The sequence below is a fragment of the Mandrillus leucophaeus genome, unplaced genomic scaffold, assembly GCF_000951045.1.
Source record: "Mandrillus leucophaeus isolate KB7577 unplaced genomic scaffold, Mleu.le_1.0 Scaffold203, whole genome shotgun sequence".
In the NCBI taxonomy this organism is placed as follows: domain Eukaryota; kingdom Metazoa; phylum Chordata; class Mammalia; order Primates; family Cercopithecidae; genus Mandrillus; species Mandrillus leucophaeus.
The window spans coordinates 3859750-3875274 of record NW_012102066.1 but is presented as its reverse complement, the minus strand read 5'-3'; positions in this window follow the sequence as shown (position 1 = coordinate 3875274).

Below are 15525 nucleotides of genomic sequence, written 5' to 3'. Positions count from 1 at the left end.
AGAGAAGTACGGTCTCTCTTTTTAGCCACCCTTGAAAGAATGAAAGAGAATACTGTTCCAAATGTAGCATGGAAATACTTCATTTTTAAGAAGTGAACTTCACCTTTTATATGTTGAAACAATTGGTGTCTTAGGAAATGAAAGTAGTTTCCAAAACAAAGAGTCATTTTTTTTCTGATGCGGCAGAGGTTGAAATGTACTTGTATCCTGATATTTTCAAATAAATGATTAAAAAAAAGCAAATCCAGATGAGTCAATATACTGTGATTGGTTTTCATTTCATTTATTCTTCAGTTTCCAATACTCATCTGTCCTTGCAAATCACATAACTGGAAAGTTTTTACATTTCTTTTTTCTTTTCCATCTTCTTTCTTTATGGCTTAAGCTCCCAGAGCTCCTCTCATTAGATGAGTAAGTGATAAACATTTTGATGACTAGTGCAGCTAAGCAGAGATTCCTTTTTTCCATAGAACAGAAGGCTTCCAGAACAGAGCAAAGGCCTGGTAAGTGCTAGTTATTTCAGAAGAGACAAGGGGAACTATCCTTACAGCTTCATGTTGGCTCCCTCTTATGCCAAGTGCTACTTCTGACTTTATCTTAAAGAAGTGCTCCCTAAGTTACATTGCTCAGTTCTTGGAAGAATTATTGATAACTTCTTTGAATTATAAGATACCTCAAATATAGGAAGAGCAGGTAAAGTGACCTGTAATGTATGCAATCATGCATTCTACATGGAAGTGGACGAGAAATGCATCTACAAATGTGAAAGTAAATCTGCATCTTATTCTTCTTGATTCCTCTGAATACATAAGTAAAAAGCAATTCTCATGCAAATTAGGGTTTGCATTATTGCTTCAAGGATATTTTTCATGTAAACAGTACAGAAATTTGTTGTGTTGTGTTGTATTGTGGAAAAGCAGCTGTTTTGCATGGAACAAAGTGCCAGATTTCTATCTTGCTGGCCTTCCATGACCTTGAAAATTGACCTTTGAGTTGTGGAGCAGGGGAGAGGTCATAGTTACCAAGATGATGGCAGTTGTTTTGCTCATGTCTGGATCTACAAGGGCTCTCTGGGCCTCTCTGTGTCTTCTTTCTATTCTCTTGCCATTTTTCCTTACTGGCATTTAAAAGTAAGTATATAAGAAACACCCATGAAAGCCCCCCTGTATGGAAGAAAACATTAAGGATTTTGGATGCAGTGAGAAGGCCAATGTATAAGAGCCAGCTTCTGTTCTATTTACTTCATGTGTATTTCTCGAGAGAAAGATGTTCCCTTTCAAGAGCCTGAGACCACCCAGGACAGTGTAACAGCCTTGAGACTGATGGTCTCCTCAGGTGGGCCTCTTTGGGCACAAATTGCCTTCTCTAGAGACTGGCTGGGAAATTTGGTCGCATTGCACAAGAGGTTCTGGAGACTGAAACTTTAACACACACAAATTTCAGAAGGCAGGGAGGGTAGATTTCTAGCAATCTCTCTTGTATCTTCCTTTCATGCTCTTTCTGTGTTACCTGAACCCCTTCTTTTAAGTTATCCCTTGATTCCCCCCAGCAAGTCTCTGAAATAGTTCCCTGACCTACTTGAAAGTGAGTTTGCAGATGTGAGAATCCCAGCTCTTTCCAAGTCTCTGTGGTTGCCACATTCATTACTCATGAAAGAGACAGGGAGCCCCAACTCTCCATGGAGCCTCTGGTCTTTACTTTACTTTATTTATTTGTTTATTGATTTTGCCACAGCTCATGCTGTAGCCTGGGGAGGCTCAGTCTTTTTGACCAAGTCTGAAAACCCTTACGCTTTGCTAGAAAGAGCCATTGGGTCTAGCGTCTCAATCGGGCTGGAGCTGGGATATTTATTTTAAATTTTTTTTTTTAGATGAGCTCAGCCAGAAAGGTGTGTTTATATGTTTTCATGGATATTCATACACGTGTGATTTTTTAAAACCTGACTATGAGTAGAGGCGAAGGAAAAAAGTTGTCCTGCATGTGCAATATTTAAACATAACAATACCAAATGTCAATAAAAAGGGAAGGTACTTCCTGTAAGTTTGTGAAGGGTTCTGAAAATAGCTTCAAACCTAAGCCAGAGTTAACATAGTTACACAGCCAGAATTTCCATGAAAGCATCAGTACCTAGGGTGTTTGTGCTAGTAAAATTGTGCAAATATCTGCAGCTTGGATGCTTTGCTCACCACAGCTTGACTGTCTTGCACCTAGTGACTCAAGATTCCTTGGTTCTCATGCCCACTTTTTAACCCCTAGTTTAAAAGGTGGCAGTCATGTACCTTCCAATGTCCAAAGATTTTTAAACCTGTGCTGTATTTTGTAAAACAGCATGAAACCCTACTATGTCATTAAATGAACACACTGAAGGGCTTTTCATCATTCTGCGAGTGTGTGTGGTGTGTGTGTGCAAACATGCAGATGCAGACCTGGGAGACTTTCCTCTCATCCACCTCACAGCCACTTAGAATAGTTCTCTACATCATAAAAACATAAAAACTATTTCTTAATATCAAGAAAAACACTTCGATTGGAACGATGACTTGTTAAATATTTTCACTTAAATTGTCTCATTGAATTTTTGCAAAAATCAAGAGCAATAGAGAAGCCAGAGTGTATAGTATTTTCAACTTAGAGATGAGGAAATCTAGAGACCCAGAAATGTAAAATTGAGTAATTCCTGGATTTTCAATTTCATGGACTACTAAAAATTTTAAGACTAACGAAGGGGGCCATTTTAGTATAATGAAATTAATATTTTCCAAATGAGGACATTAAGGGTAACAGTTCTCATCACTAATGATGATGATGATCAATGCCACACACTGTACTATGCACTTTACTATCGGCTTTCTAGTCAAAGTTCCTTAGTGAGAATGTTAGTTCTGCCACTTAGCATCCATGTGCCCTGGACAAGCCAGTTAGGATCCTGGTACCTCACTTTCCTCCCCTATAAGATAAAAATAGGAGAGCCTGTCTCATAAATTCACTTTGAGCATTAAAGACATTAATATTTCTCAAGTGCTCAGAGCAATGTCTGGCTCAATATAAGCACTAGGTCCATTTGTGAAATAAACAAATAATCTCATTTAATCCTCACAACAACCCTAAAAGGTGGGCAGCAAGGTTAACTGGGTTGCCGAAAGCTACATTGGCGAAGATGATGCTCTAACCAAAAAGTATGAGTCTAGAGGCTATGCACTTAGGGGGCATGCAACACTTACCTTTCAATTTTAGTGTTTTGAAAAGCATTTTTTACTTCAAAAGTTAGATAGAATACTGTTAGAATAAAAAATAGCCCTCCCCCCAAAAAAGACTTCAAAATTGTACAAAGGCATATATATATATATGTAATTTTTATTTATTTAATATATGTGCACTTATAAATATATGTTTATATATACACTTATGCATACATCATATTGTACTGCTTTTGAAATTCTTATTTTGTAACAGCAGAACCCAGGCAGAGGGTAGGCGTGTCTCATGGAACATGTTGGAACTACTGATTTGGCACACTGTTCTCAGAGATTCTTGGACAAATTCTCTTGTATAGGTCTGAAATTCAGCCCATTCCCACCCAGAAAACAAGGTACAGTAGCATCTATGTGGTTTTTCCAGAAGGAAAAATTCTATGTATTATAAAAAATAAAAACTGTAATACTTCTTCCACTCTTTCAATGTTGCTAATGGAGACGGGCGCATAACCAACTCATGGAATCTGCCTCAAATAAGTAATAGAACTATGAGTGGATGTAGAACCATGAGTGGATGCTCCCACTCATGGCCCTCCATTTCTTTCAAAGGAGATATAATCAGAGTTCAGAACCTGATCAAACTCCTACCCCACTTTGAAGATGTTATCTGGTTATCCTAGTTATCCAACCACCAGAAGAAAAGAATAGTGAAAAGACTAGAGCTTCACAGACTTGTATGGAAGAAATGTTAACAGCAGAGGAGTGAAATCTGTATGGTTAACATCCGAGTCGGGCTGGTCTCTTGGTGCATGGTCTCCTGGTGCCCTGAAAATTCTGTCTCACTGCTATTAAAGTGACTCCTGATTTGAGTAAGGCCCTAAACTATTCCCTAAGCTTTCACTGCTAATGAAGTCAGAAAAACTTCCCAACCCTGGAATCCTTGTCCAGCAGGATTTTCATCTTACGATACTGGGTCTTGGTAGTGGTAACTGAGGACTTCGGCATGTAGGCTAGTGTTCTGGTAAAGTTATCTTGAAGGCCTTTATTCTCCTTTATCTGACCCAGTTGATGTAACAATTACCATGTTCTCTATGGATGCCAGAAAGGCCTAGGCTCTTGAAGATCTGCATCCAGTCACCAGAATCCTTTGAAGGCTCAAGGAAAATACCTTATTTTGCTTAATATATCTGGTGGTAATAAAAAGGAAAATGGCAATCTGACATTGAAAGCATTACCTGATCTCCATACTTTTTGACCATAAAGATGGTGAGAAATACAAAAAGTATATTATTCATATAATTCTCATGATTTTAAGTCTTTTCTTCATAAACTAACCCCTCTCTCACTACTCTTTTAAGTGACCTAATTGAGTTTGATGACTAAAATCATCATCTCTACACAGATGATTCTAAGATCTGTTTTTTTACTTTGCTTTCTCATCTGGATTCTTTCCTTATGTAATTACTGCTTGCAACATAGATCCATTTAGACAGTCTATCATCACTTCAAATCAGCAATTCCTAAAGGGACTCATGATCCCAGCTTCAGTCTATCTCCTTTTTTTCCTCCTGGTGGTAACACAATCCTTCCAAGACACAAGACTAAAGTATTGGGATTGTTTTTTAAAGGTTTTCTATCATTACTGCCTTCTAAGCATATCCTTAATTTATTTTTTTCCTCTATTCTGATTGTACCATTGAACAGGCCTTAGGCCAGTGTTACCATAGCAAGCACTGTTCTCTATGGTGAGTCATTCTTTTTCCCCTTTGTTCCCTTTAACATATTGTAATTCTGAACTTCCTGAAACACTAATTTTACTTTGTCATTTCCAAGCTGACGAGAATGCAGAGCTCCCTACAATCATGTGAACTCTTTTTAAATTTTTGTGATTTTCTTTCACCTGCCTACTCCTCTATGAAAGACATATCCAGTCAGCTAGTTTGTTCTGATTTGTTCACAATTCTTCCCCCTCCCAATCCTTGCCATGACTTCCCTCTGGATAGAGTGTATTTCCCTACCTCACTGAAATTGGGCCTCGATATATTACTTGGTTTTGGCAAATGTAGTGAATGAAGGTGTCAAGGTGTTAGTTCGGAGTGAAGGCCTTAAAAGACATGGCAAGATTCCGCCAGCCCTCCTGAGTTTCTGACATCTTCCACTAGTAAGTATGCCCCAGGTAGGCATAGATCCTATAGACTGAGCCCTAGAATGAGAAAACATGGACTGTAGTCTAGAGCCAAATCCAGCTAAACCCAGGAAAGTTTAGCCAAAATTCATGAGAAACATTCCTAAACTACAGACTCATGAGCAAGAAATACACATTTATTGGTATAAGCCACTAAGATCTAGGGCTTGTTTGGTACACAGCAACATTGTAGCAAAACTGACTGATACACCAACTTCAAACTCTGTTCTTCACCTTAGATTCTATCTTCCGTTCCATCATCTCCACATATACCAACATTTCCCTGCCTCACTTATTCTTCCTATTTCCTTTCCCTCCTCTAACTTTATAAATTCTAGATCAAGCTCCCATCTACACATAAAGCTTTCTTTGACTTTTTACACTCTCTGAATATTCCCTTGGGCTTAATATAGACGGAAAGAAATACCTTGTATTTTCTTTCCAAATTATTTCAGTTTTAATGATATAATTGACTCATATTTCCTTAAAGGTCTGTATTATGACACCCTACTGAAGAAGCTGTTTATTGAGGTAATAGAAAGAACCTGGGCTTTGAGTCAAAAACAATGATTCAAATCTTGCTTCTGCCGCTTGCTTGCTTTATGAACTTGAATAAGTTATATAACCTGTCTGAATGTCAGTCTTTTCATCTTTAAAATGGTGGCTATAATACCAGATCCAGAGGAAAGATTAAATAAGATGAGGTATAGTATATGCTCTCTATCTCTTCCTCTCTAGGTTCATTCACCCCCACCCCACTCCAACCATTTAACATTATTCCTTCTGTTCTGATGCGATAAGACCATTTCATGCAGATGTCTCACATAGTTTGAAGATTTTACATACATCTTTCTCAGATAGGTGAAGTCAAATGAATTACCTTCCAACATTTATGCAACATCAAATTTAGTACAAAACTACAAAGAGCCATGTTAATTACAGTAGAAATTTGAGGCATATTTTCTTATTTTGTCAATTTACTAGTATAGCCTAGAAGTCAAACTAGCTAACACACTTTAAAAGAATTAGAAAATAGCTACGGAACAAATTGTGCAGTCCAGACACTTCGAAATTCAATAAAAATTAGATAATCCAAGTGATATAAAAACTGAAGAAGGTTTCAAGAAGAAACTTGGGTTGAATGTTTAAATATCTGGAAACCTAAGATAGACACAAGGTTGAAGGAGGGGTGTTCCAGGTTGGTTGTGAGTAACATTAGTGAAGCCCTTTGGAGGAGGAAAGGCATGACTTATGCAAAGATAAATCTATAAGAATGAATATATGGGCCAACCAGAAGACAAAATGAAATTAGTCTGGTATAGTGGAGCCAGAGTAGGATGAACCAGGAAAACTTAGTAGGATGTTATGTTGTTGCAAAGAGTAAACTATGTACTTGGGCAGAACAATGCCCTAAAGGATAGATAGAGGATAGAGGTAGCTTATTAGTCTCCCAGCATTTGATTATTGTACAAAAGTAGTTTGCATTTGTTATCACCTTTTCTGCTGTTCTATCCCCACCCCACCAGATGCCGGAATACATTTCTCCCAGTCGTTAATCAAACAGATATATGTAGCCTTTTAATAAACGTAAGAACCTCAATATATAAGAATCTTTTGAAATAACTTGAAGAATGTAATTGGATTGTTTGCAACTCAATGGATAAATGCTTGAGGTAATGGACACCCCATACTCCATGATGTGCTTATTTCACATTGCATTCCTGTATCAAAACATCTCATGCACCTTATAAATATATACACTTACTATGTACCCACAAAAATTAAAAACATAAATAAGTAAGTATTTATTATTTAGAGTTTATTAGTCCTTATTTCTTCTTTCCATCCCCTATACACAGAGGAAGAGAGTCCAGGAAGATGTGGGTAATTAAATAAATCTATATCATGATGAAATATTACAATACGAAATAACTTGAAAAATCTTTTATCATGATGATGTTTCTCATTTGGGATAAATTATATTTACAAGTTTATCATGCATATACATTCTATGTTTGCAAAAGAGTTCATCTTTTTATTTGCAAATGTATCTTAAAGATGATTTTTTTCAAATAATTATACATTCTAGATGATAGTAAGAGTTTATTTTAAAAGCATTTCTCATAATACTGATAGAAGGATTGAGGTTTGTACTTCCTTTAGAAATGTACTTTGTCTAATATTGTTTGGTGAGGAGATCAGAAAGCCTTGGGCTGTGATTTACTCTTCTCTTTGTCAGTCATAAGGAGGGAGACCAGTATTTCTTTTGAAATTTCTTGGCTTTTCTAACATATCTGAAAACAAAAGAAGGGGAAAATCTGCTTAGTTACTTTGCCAAAATGAGAGCCAGATATTACCATGCATTGGCCAGAAGATAGACTTCATGGTAAGAATAGGAAAAAAGCTGATTTGTCATCCAAAAGAGAGATGACACACGCTGTTTTGTTTCATTGTCTTTTTCCTTTACTAAAACCTCTTCTCTCTCTTCCTAAACCTGAGTCATGGTGACATTAAGACCTCCAGTTTGACTGCCAAACCTTTAAATGATCCCATTCATGCCATCCCAATGCTGTGTGGTAGGGGCAAGTTCAGTCCAGTGTTTCCAGGCTCTGAAGTTGGATTATATTGCTTTCCTTTTCCTGCTGTACAGCATGTGGGCAAGAACCCAAAAACTTAATGGAAATTTTTCTGTCTTAAATCTTCTGAAACTAGTTACCTTTGAGGTCAATGAACTCAATACCCAGAAGGAGAAAAAAAGGCTGATTACAGAATAACGGAAATGTTGTTACAATGGATATTTGCATACTGAGTAAACTTGCTCAGGGATCCTATCTGACCAAAAACAGCCAAAATAACCAATACTGGGAGGGCTTAAGAAAAGAATAACATGCTCTATTCCTGATCTACAAAATCTGAACATATATTATATTAGAAATAAACGTAAAATGAATCTCTTTGAATTTAGATAGTTTCTGCTCCTAAAACTTTGAGTAATATAGATTTTGAGTTTACCTTAAACCACTCTCAAGAGGAACATGAGACCATCACTATCCCTTGTGCTACGAAAGAAAACTCAGAAGAAGTCTTAGGGAAGAGAAGGGAAAAAATCTGATTGTGACAATGAATGTTATGACTATAGGTAAAGTTGTTGAGTCTAATCTTCGAAGATTCACCTTTTCTCAGTTCAGTTCTGTCTCCCCAACTAATTCCAGCCTAACTTCTTCATTTAACCCCAAAGTCTCCCTCTCCAGGCCTCACCTCTCTTGACCAACTCTACCTTTCTCTTTATTATGAGAATTACATGCCCAAGTCAAGAGATTTTCATATTCTTTGGCAATTTTTAGATGATAACTCCCAGTACCAATTATTCTGTTGTAATCTCTTCTTTTCTTTTTGAAGGCATTTTCTATGATGTCTAATACAATGCTATGCACTTAGTAGATATTCATTATTTTCTCAAAGACCACGAGGCTGATCTGTAAAATGCCAGAATAAATTGAGCTCTTAAAAGAACATCAAAGTTCTAAAGCAATTATTACATGTAAACACATTGATAATACATTTAGACAGTAGGCATTCAAGACTAGTCCATACACTGCTTATTTCCAGTAGCAGGAAACTAGACGTCATCAGTGTAATAGTTTACAGAGGCTAGCGGAGTCAAGGGTAAGAAAGGAAGTTATGTCTGGAACCCTAGGATGACCCCAAAAAAATTTTAGCTGAGTCCTTGATTTCTCAGTGGCAGGTATAGCTCAGCAAATAAAGATTACCCTTTGAAATATTTAACAAAAGCAGCCAGTTCTGTTCTTCTTAGTGATGTTAGGGTGACCACAGTATTGAGTACTGGACTCGTTGTCCAGAATCCTGGGTATTCTTTACAGCTACATCGGTGACAGCCAGGATCAACGTTCTGCCTGGCTTTTTCATAGGAAATCTGAGTGACAGTGGTGGCACTTTTCTTTCCTGCCACACATTTGAAGATCAAATAATGGAACCCAGCATTTAATGAATAGGCACCAAAAAAAATTTGCTGAGTGAAAAATGAATGTTGACCATTAAATCTGACCGCCCATGGGTATTATTAAACACAGTCTTCACCAAATCAGAAACGCAGAGCTAGGTATTGTCTGAAACTTTTTCACTTCTTACCTTTTTGTCCATTGTTTCTTGTGATTACAAAAACATTGTGATTGCACACATGTGATTTAAAAAGAAACATATGTGGATACAGCCCCCTCAAGGAGATGCAGCATAACATCCACCTCTTAAGTCTGGGCTTTGCAGAGTGACTTCTTTCCAAAAGGTACATTCTGAAAAGGGTGAAAAAGATTAACTTTTCAGTGGAAAAAGTCTGACAAACACTACCTCACCAGGTGATCAAAGTTAACATCAACAGTGGCGAGACATGTGGATAGCGTGTACCATTGATATCACCTGATGAGAATGACACTAGCTTTGTGATCTTTCTACCCAAAACCTGTAACTCCAGTCTAATCATGAAAAAAATCAAACATCCCAAACTGAAGGATATTCTACAAAACACCTGAGTAGTTTACCTCAAAACTGTCAAGGTCATCAAAAACAAGGAAAGTCTGAGAAACTGTCACATTGTTGAGGATTTTAATAGGACACTGTGTCCGGAATTGGTGGGTTCTTGGTCTCACTGACTTCAAGAATGAAGCCGTGGACCCTCGCGGTGATCGTACAGTTCTTAAAGATGGTGTGTCTGGAGTTTGTGCCTTCTGATGTTTGGATGTGTTTGGAGTTTCTTCCTTCTGGTGGGTTCGTGGTCTCGCTGGCTTCAGGAGTGAAGCTGCAGACCTTCTCGGTGAGTGTTACAGCTCTTAAGGCAGCGCATCTGGAGTTTGTTCCTCCCATCCAGAGTTGTTCATTCCTCCCGGTGGGTTCGTGGTCTCGCTGACCTCAGTAGTCAAGCTGCAGACCTTCGCCCTGAGTGTTACAGCTCATAAAGGCAGTGCAAACCCAAAGAGTGAGCGGTAGCAAGATTTACTGCAAAGAGCCAAAGAACTAAGCTTCCACAGTGTGGAAGCAGGCCAGATCCAGTTGCCACTGCAGGCTGGGGCAGCCTGCTTTTATTCCCTTATCTGACCCCACCCACATCCTGCTGATTGGTCCATTTTACAGAAAGCTGATTGGTCTATTTTACAGAGAGCTGATTGCTTCATTTTACAGAAAGCTGATTTGTCCGTTTTGACAGAGTGCTGATAGGTGCGTTTACAATCCCTGAGCTAGACACAGAGTGCTGATTGGTGCATTTACAATATTTAGCTAGACACAGAGTGCAAGACAGAAAAGTTCTCCAAGTCCCCACTAGGTTAGCTAGATAGAGTACTGATTGGTGTATTTGCAAACCTTGAGCTAGACACAGGGTGCTGATAGGTGCGTTTACAAACCTTGAGCTAGACACAGAGTGCTGACTGGTGTATTTAAAATTCCTTAGCTAGACATAAAGCTGCTTCAAGTCCCCACCAGATTAACTAGATAGAGAGTGCTGATTGGTGCATTTACAAACTTTGAGCTAGACAGAGAGTGCTGATTGGTGTATTTACAATCCCTTAGCTAGACATAAAGATTCTCCAAGTGCCCACTAGACTCAGGAGCCCAGCTGGCTTCACCTACTGGATCCTGCACCCATCCCTTAGCTAGACATTAAGGTTCTCCACGTCCCCACTAGACTCAGAAGCCCAGTTGGCTTCACCTAGTGGATCCTGCACCCATTCCTTAGCTAAACATAAAGGTTCTCTAAGTCCCCTCTAGACCCATTGTGTCCAGAATTGGTGGGTTCTTGGTCTCACTGACTTCAAGAATGAAGCCGCAGACACTCACAGTGACTGTTACAGTTCTTAAAGATGGTGTGTCCAAAGTTTGCTCTTTCAGACATTCGGATGTGTCTGGAGCTTCTTCCTTCTGGTGGGTTCATGGTCTCGCTGGCTTCAGGAGTAAAGCTGCAGACCTTTGAGGTGACTGTTACAGCTCATAAAGGCAGCAGGGAATCAAAGGGTGAGCAACAGCAAGATTTACTGCAAAAAGCAAAAGAATAAACCTACCACAGCATGGAAGGGTACCCCAGCAACTTGCTGCTGGATGGCTCCAGCAGCCTCCTTTTATTCTCTTATCTGGCCCCACCCACATCCTGCTGATTGGTCTATTTTACAGAGAGCTGATTGGTGTATTTTAGAGAGTTGATTGGTCCATTTTGACAGAGTGCTGATTGGTGCATTTACAATCCTTGAAGCTGATTGGTCCATTTTGACAGAGTGCTGATTGGTGCATTTACAATCCTTGAGCTAGACACAGAGTCACAGAGCACTAGTTAGCTAGATACAGAGTTAGCAAGATACAGAGTACCAATTGGTGTATTTACAAACCTTGAGCTAGACACAGAGTTCTAATTGGGGTATTTACAAACCCTTAGCTAGACAGAGTGCTGATTGGTGCCATTAAAATCCTCGAGCTAGACACTGAGTCACAGAGTGCTAGTCCTCCAAGTCTCCAGTAGATTAGCTAGATACAGAGTACCAATTGGTGTATTCACAAACCCTGAGCTAGACACAGAGTGCTGATTGGTGCATTTACAATCCTAGTCCTCCAAGTCTCCACTAGGTTAGCTGGATACAGAGTACCAATTGGTGTATTCACAAACCCTGAGCTAGACACAGAGTGCTGATTGGTGCATTTACAATTCTTGAGCTAGACACAGAGTGCTAGAGGGAAAAGTTCTCCAAGTCCCCACTAGGTTAGCTAGATACAGAGTACCAGTTGGTGTATTTACAAACCCTGAGCTAGACACAGAGTGCTGACTGGTGTATTTACAATTCCTTAGCTAGCCATAAAGGCTCGCCAAGTCCCCACTAGACTCAGGAGCCCAGCTGGCTTCACCTAGTGGATCCTGCACCAGGGCTGCAGGCGGAGCTGCCCGCCAGTCCCCAGCAACACCTGCACTCCTCAGCCCTTGGGCTGTCGATGGGACCGGGCCACATGGAGCAGGGGGCGGCGCCCGTCAGGGAGGTTCAGGCCGCGCGGGAGCCCATCGCAGGGGGAGGAGCTCAGACATGGCGGGCTACAGGTCCCAAGTCCTGCCCCACGGGGAGGCACCTAAGGCCCAGCCAGAATTTAAGCGCGGCGCCAGCGGGCCGGCACTGCTGGGGGACCCGGCGCAACCTCCGCAGCTGCTGGCCCGGGTGCTAAGCCCCTCACTATGGGGCCCGCCGAGCCCACGCCCATTCGGAACTCACGCTGACCCGCGAGCGCGGTGCGCAGCCCCGGTACCCGCCGGCGCCTCTCCCTCCACACCTCCCGGCAAGCAGAGGGAGCCGGCTCCAGCCTCGGCCAGCCCGGAGAGGGGCTCCCATAGTGCAGTGGGGCTCTTCAAGCCTGGCCGGAGTGGACACGAAGGCGGAGGAGGCCCCCAGAGCGAGCAAGGGCCGCCAGCACACTGTCACCTCTCAATATGACTGGTCATGTGGTACCCAGGTTGGGAATCTGGGATTTGAAAAGCACAAGAGGTAAAAAGAAATTTGAATAACCACGTATGAAATTATCCATGTATAATAATAACCATGTATAAATATTGGTTCATTACTTGTGAAAAGTTTATCATATTAATGTAACATCTTAACAACTGAGCAGACTGGATGCTGGGCAAAGGGGAGCTCTCTGTACTATATTTGCTAAGTTTCTGTAAATCAAAACCTATTTTTAAAATAAAAGGTTCATTTTTAAAAAGCAACAGCATTATCCTTCTCAAGCAAATTTTATGTAAAGTCCCCCTTTTCTCTGCCTACCATTTGTAGGATCTGAACTCCTGGACCCTTTCTTTTTGAGTAACTGAGCCTGAGTTGATTCTTGGATATGTGTGTGTGTGTGTGTGTGTGTGTGTGTGTGTGTGTGTATACTTTGTTTTATAGAGAGAGTAATTACTGAGCTTCATATATCTGAACTAAAGCAAGGCTGTTTGTCAGATGACAGTTTAGACATATAGTTACCCTGTACTAGTCAGGTTTCTCTGGAGAGACAGGACTAATGGAATAGATACATATATAAAGGGGAGTTTGTTAACTCACATGATTACAAGGTCCCACAATAGGCTGTCTGCAGGCAGAGGAGCAAGGACAGCCAGTCCAAGTTCCAAAACCCAAGAACCTAGAGTCTGGTGTTCAAGGGCAGAAAGCATCCAGCACAGGAGAAAGATGTAGGCTGGGAGGCTAGGCCAGTCTCTCTTTACACCTTTTTCTGCCTGCTTTTATTCTAGCCATGCTGGCAGCTGATTAGATTGTGCCCACCCAGATTAAGGGTAAGTCTGCCTTTCCCAGCCCACTGACTCAAATGTTAATCTCCTTTGGTAATAGCCTCACAGACATACCCAGGATTAATACTTTGTATCCTTCAATCCAATCAAGTTAACGCTCAATGTTAACCATCACATACCCCCTTCCCATTTAGTGAATATTATGAATATACTGAGTGCAATATGAAGCGCAATTCTCCTAAGCAAAAATTCTAATATATAACTCTAGCACCCAGAATGCTGTTAGAAGCATTTTGGATATAGGATAATGGTAAATGAAGTTAAACACAGATTAGCAATCTGAAGAATTAGACCATATTCATATATCTGCTGCTAAATTGCTGATGACATGGACAAATCTGACCACATGCCTGAAATTTAGATGGTTTTTTTTTTTTTTTAATGGGACATTGGAATTCTAATTATTCATCTGGGAAGATATGCTTATTAGTGTTTATCCCAATTATGCTTACTGTTACTTGAGAAGGCTTCCCTCCTTCCTACAAAAATGGAAAGCAGTGTTTAGATGGAAGGTAAAAATTATATTCCCAAAGCTGGAGCTATAAGCATAGTAAACTAAGGCCTCATTAACACCAGAAAAGGGGGAAAACAAAACAAAACAAAACACCACCACCCACGCTGCCTGAGAAAAGTGACCTGACCCACAGATGCTCTTTTCCATTCCTTGTGATTTGTTGAAAAGTTTGAGGTGCTAGATGCTACAATCTAAGTTTTGGCTTAAAGGAAACAAGCGTAAAGAAATTCTCTTGTTTACTTAGAATAATCTACGAATGGAGGCATATATGCAGAAACATATACCCTAGTCCTTAGATTTTCTCTTTAGTGGTTAAAAAAAAAAGTTGCAGCGGGAAATGACTGCCTTATGAATGAGGCATCAGGGACAGATAGAGGTGCTATTTGACTGACCTTCAATTATCCTAATTGAAAATCAAGAGCTTGGTGCCTTCTTTGATTTGTCACCATGGGAGGCATGTCTTCCTCCTTAATGTCACAATGCCACTAAAGAAACTGTACTCTGGGAATAGTCATTTAACATGAGTGGAAACAGAATTTCATTTAAGAAAAATCAAAGAAGTAATTCACAAATGATTCCCACAACTCTTTGGAGAAGCCTGGGCAGCCACAATAAGTTTATCATGTTGTTGATATAGACAACAGTCTAAACCACCCAGGGGTCTGTGGGAAATGAAGCCCCAGGGGCAGGGGGAAAATGAAGCTTTCTGGGAGAAATTCCCAGGCAACTTGTGAGTGTGGTTCTAAATAAGACTGGTGGGAATTTCCAAAGCAGACAGCACCTCAGGGGGCTGGGGCAGGGTGGAGGAATAAGAAATCTTTTTCTTTCTGGGTGGAGCCAGGAATGTTTCTTATGAGCAAAATCTAAGGACCCACAAGTTGGACTGGCTTCTTAGAGCCAAGTTATAAATGATTAATTCTATCAAGGAAAAGAAACAGGGCCTCGTTGCTAAGCTTTGTAATGGAGTTCATATAAATTTGCGTAAAATATTATGTAGGATTAGTGTAGCCAGCCAGGAATTAAGCTACAGGAGCCAAGAGGAGAATGGGAGCTCAGCCAACAGGAAAAGTGGGAGATGAAGTGGATCACGCTTGCCAAGCCAAGGAGGCTGGCCAAACCAGAGCTACAGTAGCATGGAAATGAGAAGTGAGACTCCCATTCTTGAGGGATGTTATCGTTATTATTATGTTGTTGTGTTTTGTTTGTTTGTTTGTTTGTTTTGAGACGGAGTCTCGCTCTGTCGCCCAGGCTGGAATGCTGTGGCCGGATCTCAGCTCACTGCAAACTCCGCCTCCTGGGTTTA